Source organism: Artibeus jamaicensis, unplaced genomic scaffold (assembly GCF_021234435.1).
Source record: "Artibeus jamaicensis isolate MK-2021 breed Jamaican fruit bat unplaced genomic scaffold, CSHL_Jam_final contig_332, whole genome shotgun sequence".
Classification (NCBI taxonomy): Eukaryota; Metazoa; Chordata; class Mammalia; order Chiroptera; family Phyllostomidae; genus Artibeus; species Artibeus jamaicensis.
Genome location: NW_026521788.1, coordinates 24048683 through 24066955, shown reverse-complemented (window position 1 = coordinate 24066955; position 18273 = coordinate 24048683). Strand labels below are relative to the sequence as shown.

Genomic DNA, 18273 nt, shown 5'->3' with positions numbered 1-18273 from the left:
TAAAAGTACAAATTGTGTAGAATGATTCCCATTTAAAAAATTTACACACATATAGACACATTGGTACAACATGGAAAAAAGTCTAGAATAATTTTTAAAAAACTTAACAGTGGTTATCTTTGTGGGTAATGTTAGAGTGCAGAGGAGAACTTTTTTTACTTTATTAAAATACTAAGTTTACTTCACATATATTTTTGTCTCCCCACCACATCCGTTTGTCTGACCACCACTAGTACTATGTTCTATCACAACATTCCATGCATACTTAAAACCAAGCAAAGGGTGGAGTTCCCTCTCTAAAAACCAAACAGGCACTTTGGACAACACATTCTTGGCACTGGAACCAGGGCAACATTTTATCAGACACAGTAGGGGAAGTTCTCACTCTGCATTATAAAAAAGACAGCCAGATATCAACTGTTACAGAAATGAATTAAGATGTTTTTCAACAAACTGTTTAAACTATTTTCTTAAAGAGACTTCCTCCACTGCCAGAGATCTTGAATAGCCTCCTAATCAGTTGTCTAGAAATAATTCTTTACACAACTGATGAACTTGTGCTCCACTTTGGGAAGAGGACCACATTTTTCTAAAATGGCTTGCATTTTTACTTTAATGTCTTCTACAGAACTAGGTCCTTTCAATGTTTCAGAAGTTGTTTCCTATTTTTTTGAAGGATTCTTGACCTTTTGATCTTGGTGTTGATGGTTTTTGAATCTTTCCCATTCAGGCTAAATTTTTGTGCATTTTTTGGCTCCACATCTTATATAGATTTCTTCAGCTTCTTCATCCTCATATCATCACCACCCTTATCATCACCACTTCATCATCATTATTGTCATCCTCATCATCTTCATCAGCAGCTCCTTTTAATTTTTTTCCTGTGGAAATATGATACAACTTCCAGGGGAAGAACACTTTCCAGATAAATTTAGAAACTTTATATCCTCCTCCTCTTCATCTTCTGATTCTACATCTTCCTTCACAGCTCCTAAGTGTTGTCTACTAATATGCACAGCTCTGAACCACATTTCAACCTTAAGACCACCAGTGGGGTTACTTCAAAGCCACCAAGGGAAACTGTTAACTGTACAGACATTCTCAAAGTTGTCAGTGGACTGCCTTCATAATCCATTGCCTCTGCTTCTGCAATGTGCAATTCATGCTTTGTACCAGCCCGTAAATGGATCTTTTGTAAAGATAATTGGTGCATTCAATGCAATACCTATTAAAGTACCAATGGCATATTTCACAGACATAGAACAAACACTTCAAAAATTTATACAGAACCATAAAAAACCCTGAATAGCAGCTGCAATTCTGAGAAAGAAGAGCAAAGTAGGAGGGAGCACAATACTTGATACCAAACTGTATTACAAGGCCACTGTAATCAAAACAGCCTGGTACTGGCGTAAAAACAGACACATGGACCAGTGGAACAGAACAGAGAGTCCAGAAATAAACCCAAGTCTCTAGGGTCAATTAATATTCGACAAAGGGGGCAGCGACATAAAATGGACTAATAATAGCCTCTTCAACAAATGGTGTTGGGAGAACTGGACAGCTATGTGCAATAAAATGAAACTCGAGCACCAACTTACACCATACACCAAAATAAATTCAAGGTGGATAAAACACTTAAATATAAGCCGTGACACCATTAAAGTCCTAGAAGAGAACATTGGCAAGAAAATCTCAGATATTTCACACAGCAACTTTTTTACTGGTATGTCCCCCAGAGCAAAGGACATAAAGGAAAGAATAAACAAATGAGATCTCATCAAAATTAAACGGCTAAAGAAAACAGTATTAAAATAAAAAGAGATCCAACTGTATGGGAAAACATATTTGCCAATGATACCTCAGACAAGGGTTTAATCTCCAAAATATACAAAGAACTTACACAACTTCACTCTAAAAAGACAAGCAACCTAATTAAAAAATCAGCAAAGGACTTGAACAGACATTTCTCCAAGGAGGACATACAGAAGATCCAGGGACACATAAAAAGATGCTCAATATCACTAGCTATCAGAGAGATGCAAATTAAAACCACAATGAGATACCACTTCACACAGGTCAGAATGGCCATCATAAACAAAGCAACGAACGACAAGTGTTGGAGAGGCTGTGGAGAAGAGGGGACCCTAATCCATTGTCGGTGGGATTGCAGATTGGTACAACCACTATGGAAAACAGTATGGAATTTTCTTAAACTAAAAATGGACCTGCCTTTTGACCCAGCAATTCCACTGCTGGGATTATATCCTAAGAACCCTGAAACACCAATCCAAAAGAACCTATGACCCCAATGTCCATAGCAGCACAATTTACAATAGCCAAGATCTGGAAGCAACCTAGGTGTCTGTCAGTACATGAATGGATCAAAAATGATGGTACCTTTACACAATGAAATTCTATGCAGCAGAAAGAAAGAAGGAGCTCCTACCCTTTGCAACAACATGGATGGAACTGGAAAGCTTATGCTGAGTGAAATAAGCTAGGCAGTGAAAGACAAATACCATATTATCTCACCTTTAACAGGAAGCTAAACAACAAAACAAACAAGCAAGCAAAATAAAAACAAAGACACTGAAATAGAGAACAGGGGGACAGTGACCAGAGGGAAGAGGGGAGGAAATTTCAGGGGGGAAAGGGGAAGGATTTACAGGAACTAGTATAAAGGACACACGGACAAAAACTGGGGGGGGAGTGGAAAATGGGAGGGAGGTGGTGAGGGCTCGGTGGATGGGCTGGGATGGAAGTAAAAGACAGAAAACTGTACTTGAACAACAATTAAAATGAAAAAAAGAAATTAAAGATAATTGGTGCACATCATTATGTACCTTAAAGTGATAATGTTTGTCAGGTTTCAGTTTACAGCCAAGAAGATAGTTCTGGGGCCTCAGAGAGCTCATGTCCAGGTCCATCAAATCTTCCACACTTAGGTGGGAGAGAAGGAGGATGGAGATAAATAACTTTTGTTCTGCCAAACAGACACGCAGGACAGAATTGCACCACAAAAACTTATTTCACATGTTTCTCAACTGTTTGAATTTAAGATCCTGCATACAATTGTAATTAGAAAATAATACTTAAAATTGTGAGACAAACTAAAACAAACAAACAAACGAAAAACCTCAGACTTAACCAATTACTTTAGAGGAAACATTAGATGATGATTATAGAAAGTAGAAAAGCTAATTACCTAAAATAGTTTAGGAAATGAACAAGTATACTTTGCTTTTTTCTCCCTTGTTTAAGCTTGATTCATCTGAGTAACTGGCTCAGTTAGTCAATTTCTTAAAACATCTGGAATGGAATGGTGGGAAAAGGTCCCAAGCAGCTAGGTTAGTGAATAGATTTTGTGGTAATCCAACTGAAAGATAGCACTAGTAGTATAAAAGTGAGATTGAAATAAATAAATATATATATTTAAATATAAGGAGAAATAATCAACAAGATTTCTTTATTTGATGCTGTGAATGGTTACAAGGAAGGGAAGAGAGTCAGATGACCCTTGAGCTTCTGTCTGTTAGGACTGAATGAATTGTCGTTATTCCTTAAGAGGAGGGTCACCTTGCATTACTTTACCAGATATATTAAAACAGTGACTTTACACACAGGAAACAGAAATATCTAGAATCAGATTTTAGTTACAAATATAAAAAGTTCCTACAGCTGGGATTAGGAAATTTTTGACCTCTTGTAAATCCAGCTGCTTTTTTTCTTATTGATAGCATTTAATAAGCTAAAATGGTAAAAGATAACTACCACCTGACTAATAATAATAACGGAAATAAAATGACTAAATAAAAGGTTCATGATGAACATTCTATCCCATTTTAGAATGAAGTTTAAGAGTGAGAAACTGGAGAGCCCTTAACTTTTTTAAAAAACAATTTAAAATTATAGGAGAATTGTTAGACCAGGACAGAGAACTTCTGGAAAAACATTCATTCAAGTTCACTGATTTTTAACATTTTGCTGCATTCGCTTTATCATTCTTTCTCTCTAGATATTTTCATTTATTAATTTTTCTGAACCATTTAAGAATAGATTGCATTCATCATGTCCCTTTACCTCTTTATACATTAGTGTGTGTTTGTTGAGAAAAAAGCTATTCCTTTATAAAATCACCACCCAGTTATCATATGTGGAAGCTGTTTTATCTAATCTATGGTCCATATTCTGATTTTGTCAATTGCTCCAACAACTCTTTTTTTTAATTTAATTTATCTTTAAAAGGGAAGAGAAGGAAAGAGGGAGAGAAATATCAATGTATGGTTGCTTCTTGTGCCTCTCCTGCTAGGAATTGGCCCCTGCTGGGAACTGGCCTGCAACCCAGGCATGTGCCCTGACTGGGAATCCTTTGGTTCACAGGCCCATGCTCCATCCATTGAGCCACACCAGGTGTTTCAACAACTCTTATAGTGCTCCCTCCCCCATACGAGTTCCAGTTTATGATATCAACTGCAGTTGTGAAGTCTCTTCAGTCCCTTTTAATGTGAAACAGTTACTTCCTTGGACTTTTTCTTTTTGTCTTTTTTTAAAATTAATTTTATTTAGTTATTTTTCAAGTACAGTTTTTTTGTCTATTTCTCCCATCCCAGCCTCCCCCACCCCTTGCTCCCCACCTCCCTCCCATTTCCACCCCCCTTAGTTCTCATCCCTGTGTCCTTCCTATTTGTTCCTCCAAATCCCTCCCCCTTTTTCCCCTTAACTTCCCTTCCTTCTCCCCTCTGGTCACTGTCTTTTTGTCTTTTAATCACAGTTATTTAATAGAATGTTCCTCAATGTGTGTTTGGTTGATACTTTTTCATGATTAAATTCAAGTGATATTACATTCTTTGGAAAGTACTTGATCAGTAATCAAAGTGTTCCTAGGTTCTCCACTATATGGTTACTTTTTTCCTCTTCCAACAAATAGTACACAATCTTTGGGGAGATACTTTAAAAACATGAAAATATACTGCTTCTCATCAATCTCCCCCCCCCCCCTAAATTTAGAATCCACTGACAATGTTTCCCCAAAGCAATCTTTTTCATGATAGTTGAAAACTGGTGATTTTCTAACTCTGTTGGTGGTTTTGTAATTATCAGCAGTCAATCTCTATTAAGGAATAGCTTTCCTGTTATTGCCATCTCTCTTTCTCTTTAGTAGAGAACAATGCATTACTTTATTCAATGAATACTAATTTATTACCGTTTTTATTTTGGTACTCTAGTTACCCCAGATATGACCAATGAGAGGCCCTTTAAGCTGGCTCCTGTTGACATGCCTCCATTTTATTCTCTAAGCACTTCCTTATTTCTGGCACAACACAGTATTTCAGGTTATGTTGTATCTTCCTGCCCTAGTCCTTAAATCAGCTATTTCTCAAATAAGTCTAGATTGATTTTCATGGGGAAAGGTATTTAGAAATCAAAATCCAGGTAGGGAGTCTTTAATTTTGAAGTTACTTTCAATCACAAAATCAAGAGGAATATACATCAATTTTTAAAAATAATCACATTTATGACTGATTTAGCTATCTCTTTTTCCCCCTTGTGTTAAGCAGAAAGGAAATTTAAAGCTTGGTTTTTTTATTTTTTCTTAGTTACTTGAATATAAATAATAATAGCTACCATTAATAGCAAAGAACACCCACTGCAATACCCACTGGATCATAAATCTCTAGGTTGTCACTTGTCATACAACATATCCTCAAAAGAAATTTGTGATGGAAGATTACACACATTTTGAAATACTACTATAAGGTAATCTCTGGAACTTTGAAAATAAGTGTAATAAAATACAGGTTATCTCATTGAATTCATTTTAAAGAAATTGAATCAAATCTCTATAGAATAACACTTTTTGCAATCACATGTTTGTTGAAAAAGATGATTTGCTTTTTCTAGTGGTATAGTATATTGGAAACTGCTGTGGTAATATTTCACATTTTTATGTGATAAAGGCAGATGTACTACAAAATTTCTTTTTTTTTATTTTAATTGTTGTTCAAGTACAGTTTTCTGCCTTTTACTCCCATCCCAGCCCACCCACCCAGCCCTCATAACCTCCCTCCCATTTCCATGCCATCCCCCCCTTGTTTTTGTCCATGTGTCTTTTACACTTGTTTCTGTAAACCCTTCTCCTTTTCCCCTGAAATTCCCTTCCTTCCCCCCTCTGGTCACTGTAAACCTGATCTCTATTTCAGTGTCTTTGGTTATATTTTGCTTGTTTGTTTATTTTGTTGTTTAGGTTCCTGTTAAAGTTGAGATTATACAGTATTTATCTTTCACTGCCTGGCTTATTTTACTTAGCATAATGCTTTCCAGTTCCATCCATGTTGTTGCAAAGGGTAGGAGCTCCTTCTTTCTTTCTGCTGCATAGAATTTCATTGTGTAAAGGTACCATCATTTTTTGATCCATTCATTTACTGATGGGCACCTAGGTTGCTTCCAGATCTTGGCTATTGTAAATTGTGCTGCTATGACATACATTGGGGTGCACAGTTTTTGGATTGGTGTTTCAGGGTTCTTAGGATATAATCCCAGCAGTGGAATTGCTGGGTCAAAAGGCAGGTCCATTTTTAGTTTAAGAAAATTCCATACTATTTTCCATAGTGGTTGTACCAATCTGCAATCCCACCGACAATGGATTAGGGTCCCCTCTTCTCCACAGCCTCTCCAACACTTGTCGTTCGTTGCTTTGTTTATGATGGCCATTCTGACCTGTGTGAAGTGGTATCTCATTGTGGTTTTAATTTGCATCTCTCTGATAGCTAGTGATATTGAGCATCTTTTCATGTGTCTCTGGATCCTCTGTATGTTCTTCTTGGAGAAGTGTCTGTTGAAGTTCTTTGCCGATTTTTTAATTGGGTTAGTTGTCTTCTTAGAGTGGAGACATGTGAGTTCTATATTTTGGAGATTAAGCCTTCATCTGAGATACCATTGGCATATATGTTTTCCAATATGGTTGGTTCTTTTTTTATTTTAATACTGTTTTCTTTAGCTGTGCAGAAGCTTTTAATTTTGATGAGATCCCATTTGTTTATTCTTCCTTTATGTCCCTTGCTCTAGGGGACATATCAGTAAAAATGTTGCTGTGTGAAATATCTGAGATTTTCCCGCCTATGTTCTCCTCTAGGACTTTAATGGTGTCATGGCTTATATTTAAATCTTTTATCCACCTTGAATTTATTTTTGTGTATAGTTGGTTCTCGTGTTGGTTCTCAAGTTTCATTTTATTGCACATAGCTGTCCAGTTCTCCCAACACCATTTGTTGAAGAGGCTATTTTTATTCCATTTTATGTTGCTGCCCCCTTAAAATGTTTTAAATGAGTACATAAATTTCTATTTTAACTGAGTGAAACTGAATATGTACTTCTTCTGATAACACAGATTTTTCAATATGATATACTTTTGAAATAATGAAGATGAAGTATAGAAATCATATTTTTTGTTTGATAGTGCTAGGGGCAAGAACCAAATCCATTTCCTTGTTCCATGTGGTTAGTATTCATTCCCAAACCCATCATTACATGGGAATCACCTGGGCCACTTTGTAAAATCCAAATATGTCAGTACCATTCTGGGACACTTAAATAGCATATCTCAAAGTCCAGGGATCTGTGTTTTTTAAATCTCCCTGGATAATTCTGAGACATTTGATCATCAAACTAATTTGGGAACTACTGAACATGACAAAAATACATTTATACCAGGGCATAAGTCTCTTTATAAGTTGCTCAAGGACAGGATCAGTGCTTATAAATTTTTATAAGCCCAGCACCTCTTCTGAGTCTTGGATATAGTAGGCATTGACTACACATGTTTATGAAAAGATTTTTTACTTCAAATTTATGGGAGTCTTAGTGTTAGTTTGTACAGGGGATATAAAGCCACCTTAGTGTTATTATATATTCATGTGACAGGAACCACCTTGCACAGCAGGCTGAAAGACAAAAATAATTGAATCAGTGGACTGATTTATAATGCAGAATCCATTGTCGTGTTCAGTTATGATTCTGAATTCTGCAGACTCTTTCTATGCTCCTGAAAAATGAAGAATACTCACACTTATAAACTGTTTTCTTTCAGTTTCTAGTAAATGTTCTTCTTGATTAGACAAAAAAATCCCATAATAGCCAACATGTGTATGGTTTAAGACACTGGTTCTTAATGTGGTCCAACGACTCCTAGGGTTACCCAGAAGTCCTTTCCAGTGATTCATAAGGTCAAGACCTTTTCCTAATCAGAATAAGCTGTTATTTACCTTTCTCACTCTCATTCTCTGAGTGTACAGTGGAGTTTTCCAAGGGTACCTGATGTGCAATATTGAAACAAACTAATGAAGATAAGAGAGGGGGTTCAGCTGTCTTCTATAAGTAGACATTAGTGAAATTTATAAGCATGTAAAACCATGCTGTTCTATTTTTGGAAAATGTAGTTATTAGTCATAAAATGTCATTTTTAAATGACTAAAGTAAAATTTTTATTAAGTTAAAACATTCCACTTTTAATTTATAACTATTTATAGATATAACATACATAAACACAAATTGTTTGGAGTCCTCAAATAATTTTTAAGAATGTAAAGGGATTTCTGCCAAGATGGAGGCATAGGTGGATGAGCCGTGCCTTCTCACACAACCAAGTTTAGAGACAACTAAATATTACCAACAGAAAACACAGCCAGAACACGGAAAACTGAACTTTTCGGAAGTTTGTTAACAACAAATTCTTCAGCCTGACCAGTAAGGGGCGAAACCAGCAGCTGGTGGAGCGGGGTTGCACAGGAAAACTCGGTCAGACAGACTCAGGCGCGCACAATCCAGGCTCAGGGTTGGACCTAATGAGCGAGGGGAGGCAATGAGGACGCAGGGCTGCGGGTTGACTGTGGTCACGCATTCGTGCTCGGATAGACAAGCGAGAGGGAGTGGGCGATTGGACCGGGACCCAGCTGGTCCCCGTGGCAAGCAGCAGGGAGGGCGCCGCCATTTCCCTGCTCTGACCCCACCTCCACATACAGCGTCATAACCCAGCGACTCTGAGTGGCCCAGCCCAGGTGAACCACCTAAGCCTCTGCTCCTCACCCAGCTGCGAGAAACAGCAGAGGGGGCCGCCATTTCCCCCGCTCTGACCACGCCCCCACATACAGCATCACAACCCAGCGACCTGGGAGTCCAAGACTCCGCTCCTCACACTTAAAGGACGCGAACAGACCAAAAACGGTGCAAGAAGATCTCAAAGCCCCAGATATAAATCTAAGCGATGAAAAAATAGCAAAACTCTCAGATGCACAGTTTAAAACACTGGTCATCAGGATCCTCACAGAACTGGTTGATTATAGCCACAAATTAGACAAATATATGAAGGTGAAACTAATTGAAATGAATGGAATTGCACAGGAAACCAATAGAGATGAAAAGGAAACTGGGACTCAAATCAATGGAGTGGACCAGAAGAAAGCAAATAATGGCCAAACAGAAAAGAGTCAAGGAGCAAGAATTCAAAGAAATGAGGATAGTCTTAGGAACCTCCAGGACATCTTTAAACGCTCCAACATCCAAATTATAGGGGTACCAGAAGGGGAAGAGGAACACCCATGAGTGAAAAACTTATTTGAACAAATAATAAAGGAGAACTTCCCCAATCTGGCAAAGGAAATAGACTTCCAGGAAATCCAGGAAGCTCAGAGAGTACCAAAGAAGTTGGACCCAAGAAGGAACACACCAAGGCACATCATAATTACATTAGCCAAAATTAAAATGAAGGAGACAATCCTAGAAGCAGCAAGAGCTAAGGGGACAGTCACCTACAAAGGAGTCCCCATCAGACTGTCAGCGGATTTCTCAAAAGAGACCTTACAGGCAAGAAGGGGCTGGAAAGAGGTATTCCAAGTCATGAAATCCAAAGACCTACAACCAAGATTACTCTATCCAGCAAAACTTTCATTTAGAATGGAAGGACAGATAAAGTCCTTCTCAGATAAGATCAAGTTCAAGGAGTTCATCATCACCAAGCCCTTATGATATGAAATGTTAAAGGGACTTACCGAAGAAAAAGAAGTTAAAAAAACATGAACAGTGAAAGGACAGCAAACTCACAGTTATTAACGACCACACCTAAAACAAAAGCAAACTAAAAGGACAGCTAGATCAGGAGTGGAAACATAGAAATGAAGATCTCAAGGAGGGTTAGCAAAAGGGGAGTGGGAGGAGGAGAAGGGGGGAGAAGGTACAGAAAATAAGTAGCATAGACAGTAGATAGAAAATAGATGGGGGGCAAGAAGAGCATGGGAAATATAGAATCTAAAGAACCTGAGACACATGGACATAAACTAAAGGGGGGTAATGGTGGGGACGGGGGGTAGGGGGGAGGGGAATGAATGGGGGGGAATAGAACAACTGTAACAGCATAATCAATAATAAAAAAAAAAGAATGTAAAGGGTTCCTGAGACCAAAAAGTTTGAGAACCAGTGACTTATGTTTTTACATGTTATTTAAAAATTAGCTCAAATGGTTATTTAATTTTAGATAGACAAACATTGACTAAAATCAGGATTGAATTTCACCAATTCTGTTCTTAAAAATAGAGTTTTTTCAAAACATATATATTGAAAATTTTACTTTCTTTTTCCCTTGTTCTGAGAAACAGTTGACCCAGCTACTACTTAAGGTTCCATGAGTCTCCAAAGTGTTCCACACTGATCTATGACACCGTTCAAAGTTTCCATCATCAGAGCTAATGAACATGCTGCCTGGGAAGGATAACATGCTAAGTGCCTACGAATAAATGGGGAAAGATTTCTTTAGCAGATTTCTCATTTAACAGAGAACAGGCTCCAAATGGAAAGACAGAAAAGATACATTTTGGTAGCTGAGAAGCCAATCATCAGAGATTTCCAACTCCTGAGACAGGTAGATCCAGAGGACAACAGATTGAAGAATACTGCCTAAGGACAAGGACCTTAGTGCCCTTCAGGTAAGGCGTGTGTCCCAGCTAAATACAGCATCTACTGCATTACTTGGGGTCTTAGCCTGCATCCCCACCTGCAATTAAATAAACGGTGTCTACCCACATAGCCTGCTTGTAAGCAAACATTGGATTGGATGTAAAGTGCTAACACAGTGAACACAATAATTTGTTTTCTTAGGTTGGGGGGGAGGAACAATTGAGAAAAAATGAAATAGTAGTTTTGCTTACTTCACAGTTTAACTGATTATAGTTCTGACTTCCTTCTTTTGTTTCCATAGTTGTAGAATTTTCTACAGCTGTGCTAAGAAAATTCAAGATTTTTAAATTTGAAAGTTCTCTCATATTATTATAAAAATATTTTCATTCTCTTTCCACGGCAAGAGGATCCTTCTCCATCCTCACTTCTCACTGCAATATTGGAGAAAAACATACGAGTAGTTTAAGACTAAACCCCCCAGTATATTATTAGTTTGCAAAGAGGAAACTTGAAAAACCCATACAGTAGAGGAAATGGTGAGGTTTCTAAATTTAAAAAACTCAAGGTCAGGAAATAGGGCAATTTTACCAGAAGCTTAAACCTAATGTAGTTCAAAAGGAACAACTCTCAACTCACTGTGGTCCTGTTCTCTTTTCACTGACTCCTTTTTACTTAGCCAATACGTAAACTGGTACCCACGAGGTGACAGAAGGCACTGAACTTGTCTTCGGCTCTTACTAACCTTTGCGTGTGTGGCACGGAAAACACCGGAAGATTCGAGAGTTTTCCCGCCTAAACACTGAGGGGGCGGGGCTGGGGCCGGGGCGGGGCCCGAAGCCAGGGCGGGGCGAGTTGTTTCCCTCCCCCAGTCACTCCTCCGTGCCCCTCCCACAAGCATTTCGCCACGTTCCCGACAGGCCCAGCGGCTCGGAGAGTCACAAGAAGGTGGGCGGCGGTGGAGGCTTGTCTCTGCTGTTTCTTCGTCTCTATGGGTGTCTTAGGTGGGAGGATTTGACGCAGAAGCAGCTGGCGCTTCAGCGTGGACGGGTGAGTGCTGAACTCTGAAGGGTGTCCGGAGATAGCCGTTATTTAGGGAAGACAAAATGGGAGGGGGTGCAAAACAGTTTAAAGTACTTGATCTCTGGGGCCGGACGTTCGTCGGCTGGGATCTGCACACTTCTCAGGTCGGGCGGCGGTAGCTACCTCTCCCCGATGGGCTCCGTTTAGGGGCTTGAGAGGAGTCCTTAGTCCTTTCTGCCCCCTGTCTCCGCTTTTCTTCTCCTAACCCCGTCCCTTCCCTCTGTCCCGGGAGAACTTCTCCCAGTGCCGAGTTCCTAGCGGACGGATTCACTCGGGCGCCGACGTCCGTCTCCGCACGGGCAGCCAGGCGACACAGGTAGACTTGATTGGTTCCGCTGGGATCTATGGATGTAGTTGGAAATGAGTAGGGGGGTTTAGTTAGACCAATGATGGGAAGAATTATTAATCATGGAAACGAAACAAGAATGGAAAGTTAGTGCAGACCCCAAGGAGCAAAACAAAGTGCAGGCTTCTTGGACTATTCAGTTTTTACCTTTTACAGAGTCTTCCTGTTCTCATTCTCTCATCCCATCCTGGCCCACCAATGTTTCAGAGAATGAGTCAGGTGTTATCGGCTCTGTGAGTGTTGGGAGAAGAGTTTGAAACGGACTCTTCTTTAAGTTGCTGTCTCTCTAATCTTCATAGTTAGGGATTCTTTACCTTCTCTTTCAGATGCCTAAAATATATTGTAAGCATTTGAAATATAAGTAGAATAACCATTTTATAGGTAAGCGACAACAGTAAAATGTTTTATTTTCTCTGTGGTACCTGGAGAGACCCATTTTCTTTCTATGATTTTATAAATGTATGTGTCTTCCACAGTTTTCGGGGGAAGGATGGGTTTTGGGGGGAGGATGGGTTTTGGGGTATACCGTTGTTTATATTAAAGCACCTCTTTGGGTCATATGTGCAAGTGATCCTGCAGTAGAAGAAAGGCATTTGAAGATAAAGTAAAATAGTTTGGGGTTGATAGCTGTAGAAGAGTTTAGGTTTCATTGAACCATATGACAAACTAGTAAAGTGTCAGCATCTCGAGAGATAGATGTTGGATGTCTCAACATCTGTGATCAACCTGCTGTTTTTCTGGTGTTGGACAAGGTAATGAGTTTGTTGAGTATCACCTCTTAATAAAAACTTTTTAGAACCTAATGCTGCTTTGTGAGAAGGTGGCTCTGGCCTCTAGCTACTCTTTTTTTTAAATTTAATTTATTTATCTTTAGAAGGGAGGGGAAGGAGAGAAATATCAATGTATGGTTGCTTCTGGTGCATCCCCTGCTGGGAACTGGCCTGCAACCCAGGCATGTACCCTGACAGGGAATCAAACCGCGATCTTTTGGTTCGCAGGCCCCTGCTCAATCCACCAAGCTACAGCAACCAGGGCTTCTAGCTACTCTTTATTGTCCCTGATTACCTTTTCCACTTAAGAACATCACTCTGGCTACATAATTATGTCAAGAAAGTGTCATTGATACTTGATTGTGTCCACAATTACTGAGGATTACAAAACAGAATAATATTGACAAAAAGCAAAGTTTGGGGGAGTGGGTTGTGTCTGGGGAGAAAGGGAAAGAGTGATAGAAACTAATAAAAGTTGATAAGAAACTCTTTCTTTATAGTTTATAGAACATTTACTATATTCATTAAGACTTTTTACATTCCCAGGGGGTACACCTTGAGACTGCCTTGCTTATAATATTTAAGAGCAAAACAATAGTATGTAATTTCTCCCATAATGCAATATTATGTAAAATAATTATAACTGAAAGATTTCAACTGACCTTTCAGAGCTCATATTATTTAATTATAGGACTAATGTAATTGGTGGTTATTAAACCTCATTTGGCCACTTTTAATCTTTAGTTTTACCTCGAGCAATTTTTACAATGTCTATAGCACTTGCTGAATGTTAACCATTTCCCCCCATATAGAATTGTTTAGTACATACCTTTTTAAAAGAGAACTAATTTTTTTTAAAAATTCACTCACAACTTCCCCCCCACTCAAAATAAAAATAACTTTTGTGCTTAGGGGAAAAGTTAATTATTTTAAGATATATGTTCTACTCACTTTGGTAAATTATGAGAAAATTGAGACATTAAATAGTGATAAATGAGCATATATGAGAGGAAAACACAGGGGCAGTATTTTAAATGTTTTATATTTCTTATTATAAAAGTAATAGGTGTTCACTTTGGAAAACTGGAAAATATAGAAAATATATTTAGAAATATATTAATGTAGAAATATATTAATATTAACAATATAGAAAATATAACATTGAAAGTCAAAATCCTAATTTTTTCCTCCACCACAGGTGACCACTAGTTTCCTTGCCTGTTTGGGAGTAGTGTGAAAAAATAGTCTGAAGTCAGACTCCATGGGAAAGATGGTACTAATAGCACTAGGCTTACATCCTACAACCTTAAAAACCCCAGAAGAGAGAGAACTTATTTCTCTATGATTCCAGCAAACTACTGTATGTAAGTCTCATTGGCCTGACTTCTGTCCTTGCCTTCCCTAGAGGTGATCTCTGTGGCCAGAGTGATGGAATACTTTCTGTGGCTGGGATTGGCTCTTGTTCCTACCCTGGAGTGGGGTGTGTTGGCTATACAGTTTCAAATCACATGAATTAGGGGCATGTCATTCCTGAAGGAAAAATGTGGTATTTCCCAGAGAGGGGAAGTGGTTGCTGGACAGGCAGAAACAACAGATGTTAACTAAAGTAATTTAACGTGTGTGCATGTGTGTATATATATTTGTTTTTTAATTAGGGGAACTTGCTTTCCTTTCCCAGTACAAATTAATTATATTCTACAGTTTGTATGTTTATTTTCCCTTTTTAAATGTCTATTATTTTATTATAGCACTTATATTTAAATGCTTCAAGTGCATATATTTGTACTATTATTACATATACAGTAACCTTATTCTGGAATATTCAGATTTTCTAACTTTAATATTATATTTGTCCAGTTTGTTAAAATCGATATTTGATAAACATTTTTACTACTGTGGGTAAACATGATTAACAAACCACAGTTTATAAATAGTAAATAAAAATGTTCTAAATATTTAAGCATATGTACTTAATATAATTAAATGCTGGATTCTTTTAATTATTTCATGTGCAAAAATCTCTTAGCATAGAAACCACTTTGTTTTGTGCATTATATGAAAAATGTCACTATAATTGTCACTAGTAGCTGTGCCTGGGTGTTATCTTTAAAACTGTAGTTAATGTTAATGTCTGGGTTTGTATCTTTATGTATTATTCAGATTGATTCACTGTATTTTTAGAAAAAATATAATTGAGGCAATATTGTTTACTCCACTCTCTTGTCTGTATTTAAAAGAAATGCTAATGACTCTGGCTAGTGGGGTTGGAAACCTGGTCTGTCCATAAACACAAAGGTCACAGGTTTGATCCCCAGTCAGGGCACATACCTGGGTTGTGATATCAGTCCACAGTCTAGGCATGTGCAGGAGGCAGCAGATCGATGTTTCTGTCACATTGATGTTTCTCTCCCTGTCTCCCTCACTGCCCTTCTCTGTAAATCAGTAAGTATGTCCTCAGGTGAGGATTAAAAAAAATGTTACTGGCTCAATTCAATGGACATTGGAACTTTAATTGCTAACATTGGTGGCACATGCTTTAGTTTAGACAGATCTATATTCTAAAACCCAGGAACATCACATCTGGATGTTGAGCAAGTTACTTCATCTCTCCAAACTTGAGTTTATTCCATTCCCATGGAAAAGATAATACCTTTCTCATAGGGGTCTTGTGAAGTTTAACTTAATTAATGTATGCCAGGTGTCTTGGATATAGTAGGCTCTCGTTAAATGTAATTGTTAATAATAACAATAACAAAAAGTAATATTTAAAAAGATTTTATTTTCCCAGTTTCAGGATGTTTAACCGTAGGAAGTTTAAGATGTAAAGATATCTGAGGAATTAACTATATTGTTCTTCTTTCAGTTTGTCTTGATTTTAGCAGATTTTTCAATTCCAGATAGCATATAAAGCAATCAGCTAGAAAACTCTGCTTAAACAAAATAATTATTAGTGGACTGCCCAGGTATTTGAAAATTGCCTAATTTAAGTATGCTAACTGTCACGCTAGGGCAATGTGTTGAGAGAATTTTACACAAACTCTGAGATAAGTAAAGTTTAATATTAAATGGAAGATACACTGTACAAGGGGAGCTAGGTGTTGCACATCTTGGAAGTTCAGATTAGAATTTATGGTAACTTTTGGTAATAGACAGAAATTATAAAAGTGGGTTTGTTTTTATTTTTGAGGATAAGTTCAGGGTTAAATTCCTGTGAAGGAGAAGTAATGGTTTAAGACTGATATGCTAGATACCTGCAGGAAGAAGAGGTAACAGTTTAGAATGTTACTTGAAAAACAAAGGCAACTGTATGATTGACCAACTTGTGAGAAGTGATTGACATTAACGGTAATTAATGATCTGGCGTTGGAAAGTTGAATACTGCTGCAGTGGGAGGACGGGGGTTTAGCCCTGTTTTTGAGAGAATAAACGACTAGAAATCAATTAACCTTTTTTTCCTTCAAACTAAGAGTAATCAGGTTTTTTGGGTTTTTTTTTTCCAAAAATTGTAGACATTTCCTAGGCTAACAAATAATAAGTTCAAAGTGAGTTTTACTGACTATGAGAAAATTGAAACTTTAATGTAATCTTAGAGAAATAGATCCTCATTATTCATGTCAGCTATATAAATAATAGTTGCATTTTTCTTCAAAGTGATTTAATGTTGGTTATTTAAAACATAAAATTCCTTCCTAATAACATTGTTTGTTCAGACTTGGATAATTACTTGATGTCTATTTGTAAGTACCAAGTTCTAAAGTACAGTTTGTTCGGCTTTTTCAAGTTTGTTCCTTGAGTATTGGAATTAAATCAACATGCTATTTTTTTTCTTGAAAAAATAAACTTCAGTACTTTGATTATTTACTCTCCTACAGGATTAAGCGAGCGCTCTATACCACGGCACATAAATGGCATTAGGATATAATCTTTAAGACATCTGTTTGGTTTAGCTCTTATGTCTCTGCCTTGCCTTCCTATTCCATCCCCTATGTTCTAAATATAGTGAACTCCTTTTTGCCCCGCTCCCCACGCAAGCTATGTCTTTTTGTGTCTTTATACCTTCCCATAGGCTGTTCGTTTTACTTCAAACGCCTCTCTACCATCCTGCCATCCTCCAGGTGGTGAACTACCTTTCATCTTTAAACTAGGTTACTAAGTTCTTTAGTTCATAAAACTTCCCTCCACTATCAAGTGCTTATTTTCCTTTGTGGTTCCTATAGCAATTATTTTTACCTTTAAAAAATATTCTTTTTGTGGAGCAATTATATGTATTTTCTATGAGACTGAGTGATTCTTGATGCCAGGAAGAGTCTTATTCACCATCATATCCTGAGCACCAATTATATAGACAAGCTCAGAACATGTTTGGTGAATAAATGAGTAAATAAGATATTTCATCTGCTTTAAAAATCAGACTAGAAACAGGATGTAATCTAATAGATTAAGATTGTACTCTTTCTCAGTCTGATACATTTAGAGAATTTACTTGGACACATCTAGAAAATTCTATTTACACATTCTACCACACATCAATAAGCATGTTTTATCTGTGTAACAGGTACCAAGACCCTGGAGAGAGAGAAAAATCATACTCCATCCCTCAAACGAGCTCAGAGTCTAGTGGTGGAGACAGGTGAATTGATAATTACAATTAAATTTATGCTAACTAAAATTTAAAATTTAGTTTATCAGTTTCACTAGATACATTCTAGGTGCTTACTCAATAGCCACATGTAGCTAGTGGTTACTGTATTGAACAGTGCAGATATAAACTTTCTATCATTGCAGCACATTCTGTTTGACAGGGCTGTTGGAGAGCATTATGAATTAACTTGAATCTGTATTCTCTAGTTTCACATGGTAGTTAATTTTCATTTCAACCACATTCCTTTTTAAAATAAAACTTGCTTTTGTATTTGGAAATTCTATTTTTAAAAAGATTTTATTTATTTATTTTTAGAGAGAGGGGAAGGGAAAGAGAAAGAGAGGGAGAGAAACATCAGTGTATGGTTGTCTCTCACTTGTGCACTACTGGGGACCTGGCCTGTAACCCAGGCATGTGCCCTGACTGGGAATTGGACCGGTGACTCTTTGGTTAGCAGGCCTGTGCTCAATCTGCTGAGCTACACCAGC

General features: G+C 37.6%; 1 protein-coding gene and 1 pseudogene across 1 annotated transcript in view; one reads left to right on the top strand and one right to left on the bottom strand.

Annotated features, from left to right (window-relative positions):
• Positions 1-462: 462 nt before the first annotated feature.
• Positions 463-18273, bottom strand: part of LOC119038186 (nucleophosmin-like) — a 34724-nt pseudogene continuing 16913 nt past the window's right edge.
• Positions 11860-18273, top strand: part of MICU1 (mitochondrial calcium uptake 1) — a 236970-nt gene continuing 230556 nt past the window's right edge. Inside the window, exon 1 of the mRNA XM_037130527.2 lies at positions 11860-11994. The gene's annotated coding sequence lies outside the window, so the exon portion shown is untranslated. The remainder of the gene's footprint in view (positions 11995-18273) is intronic.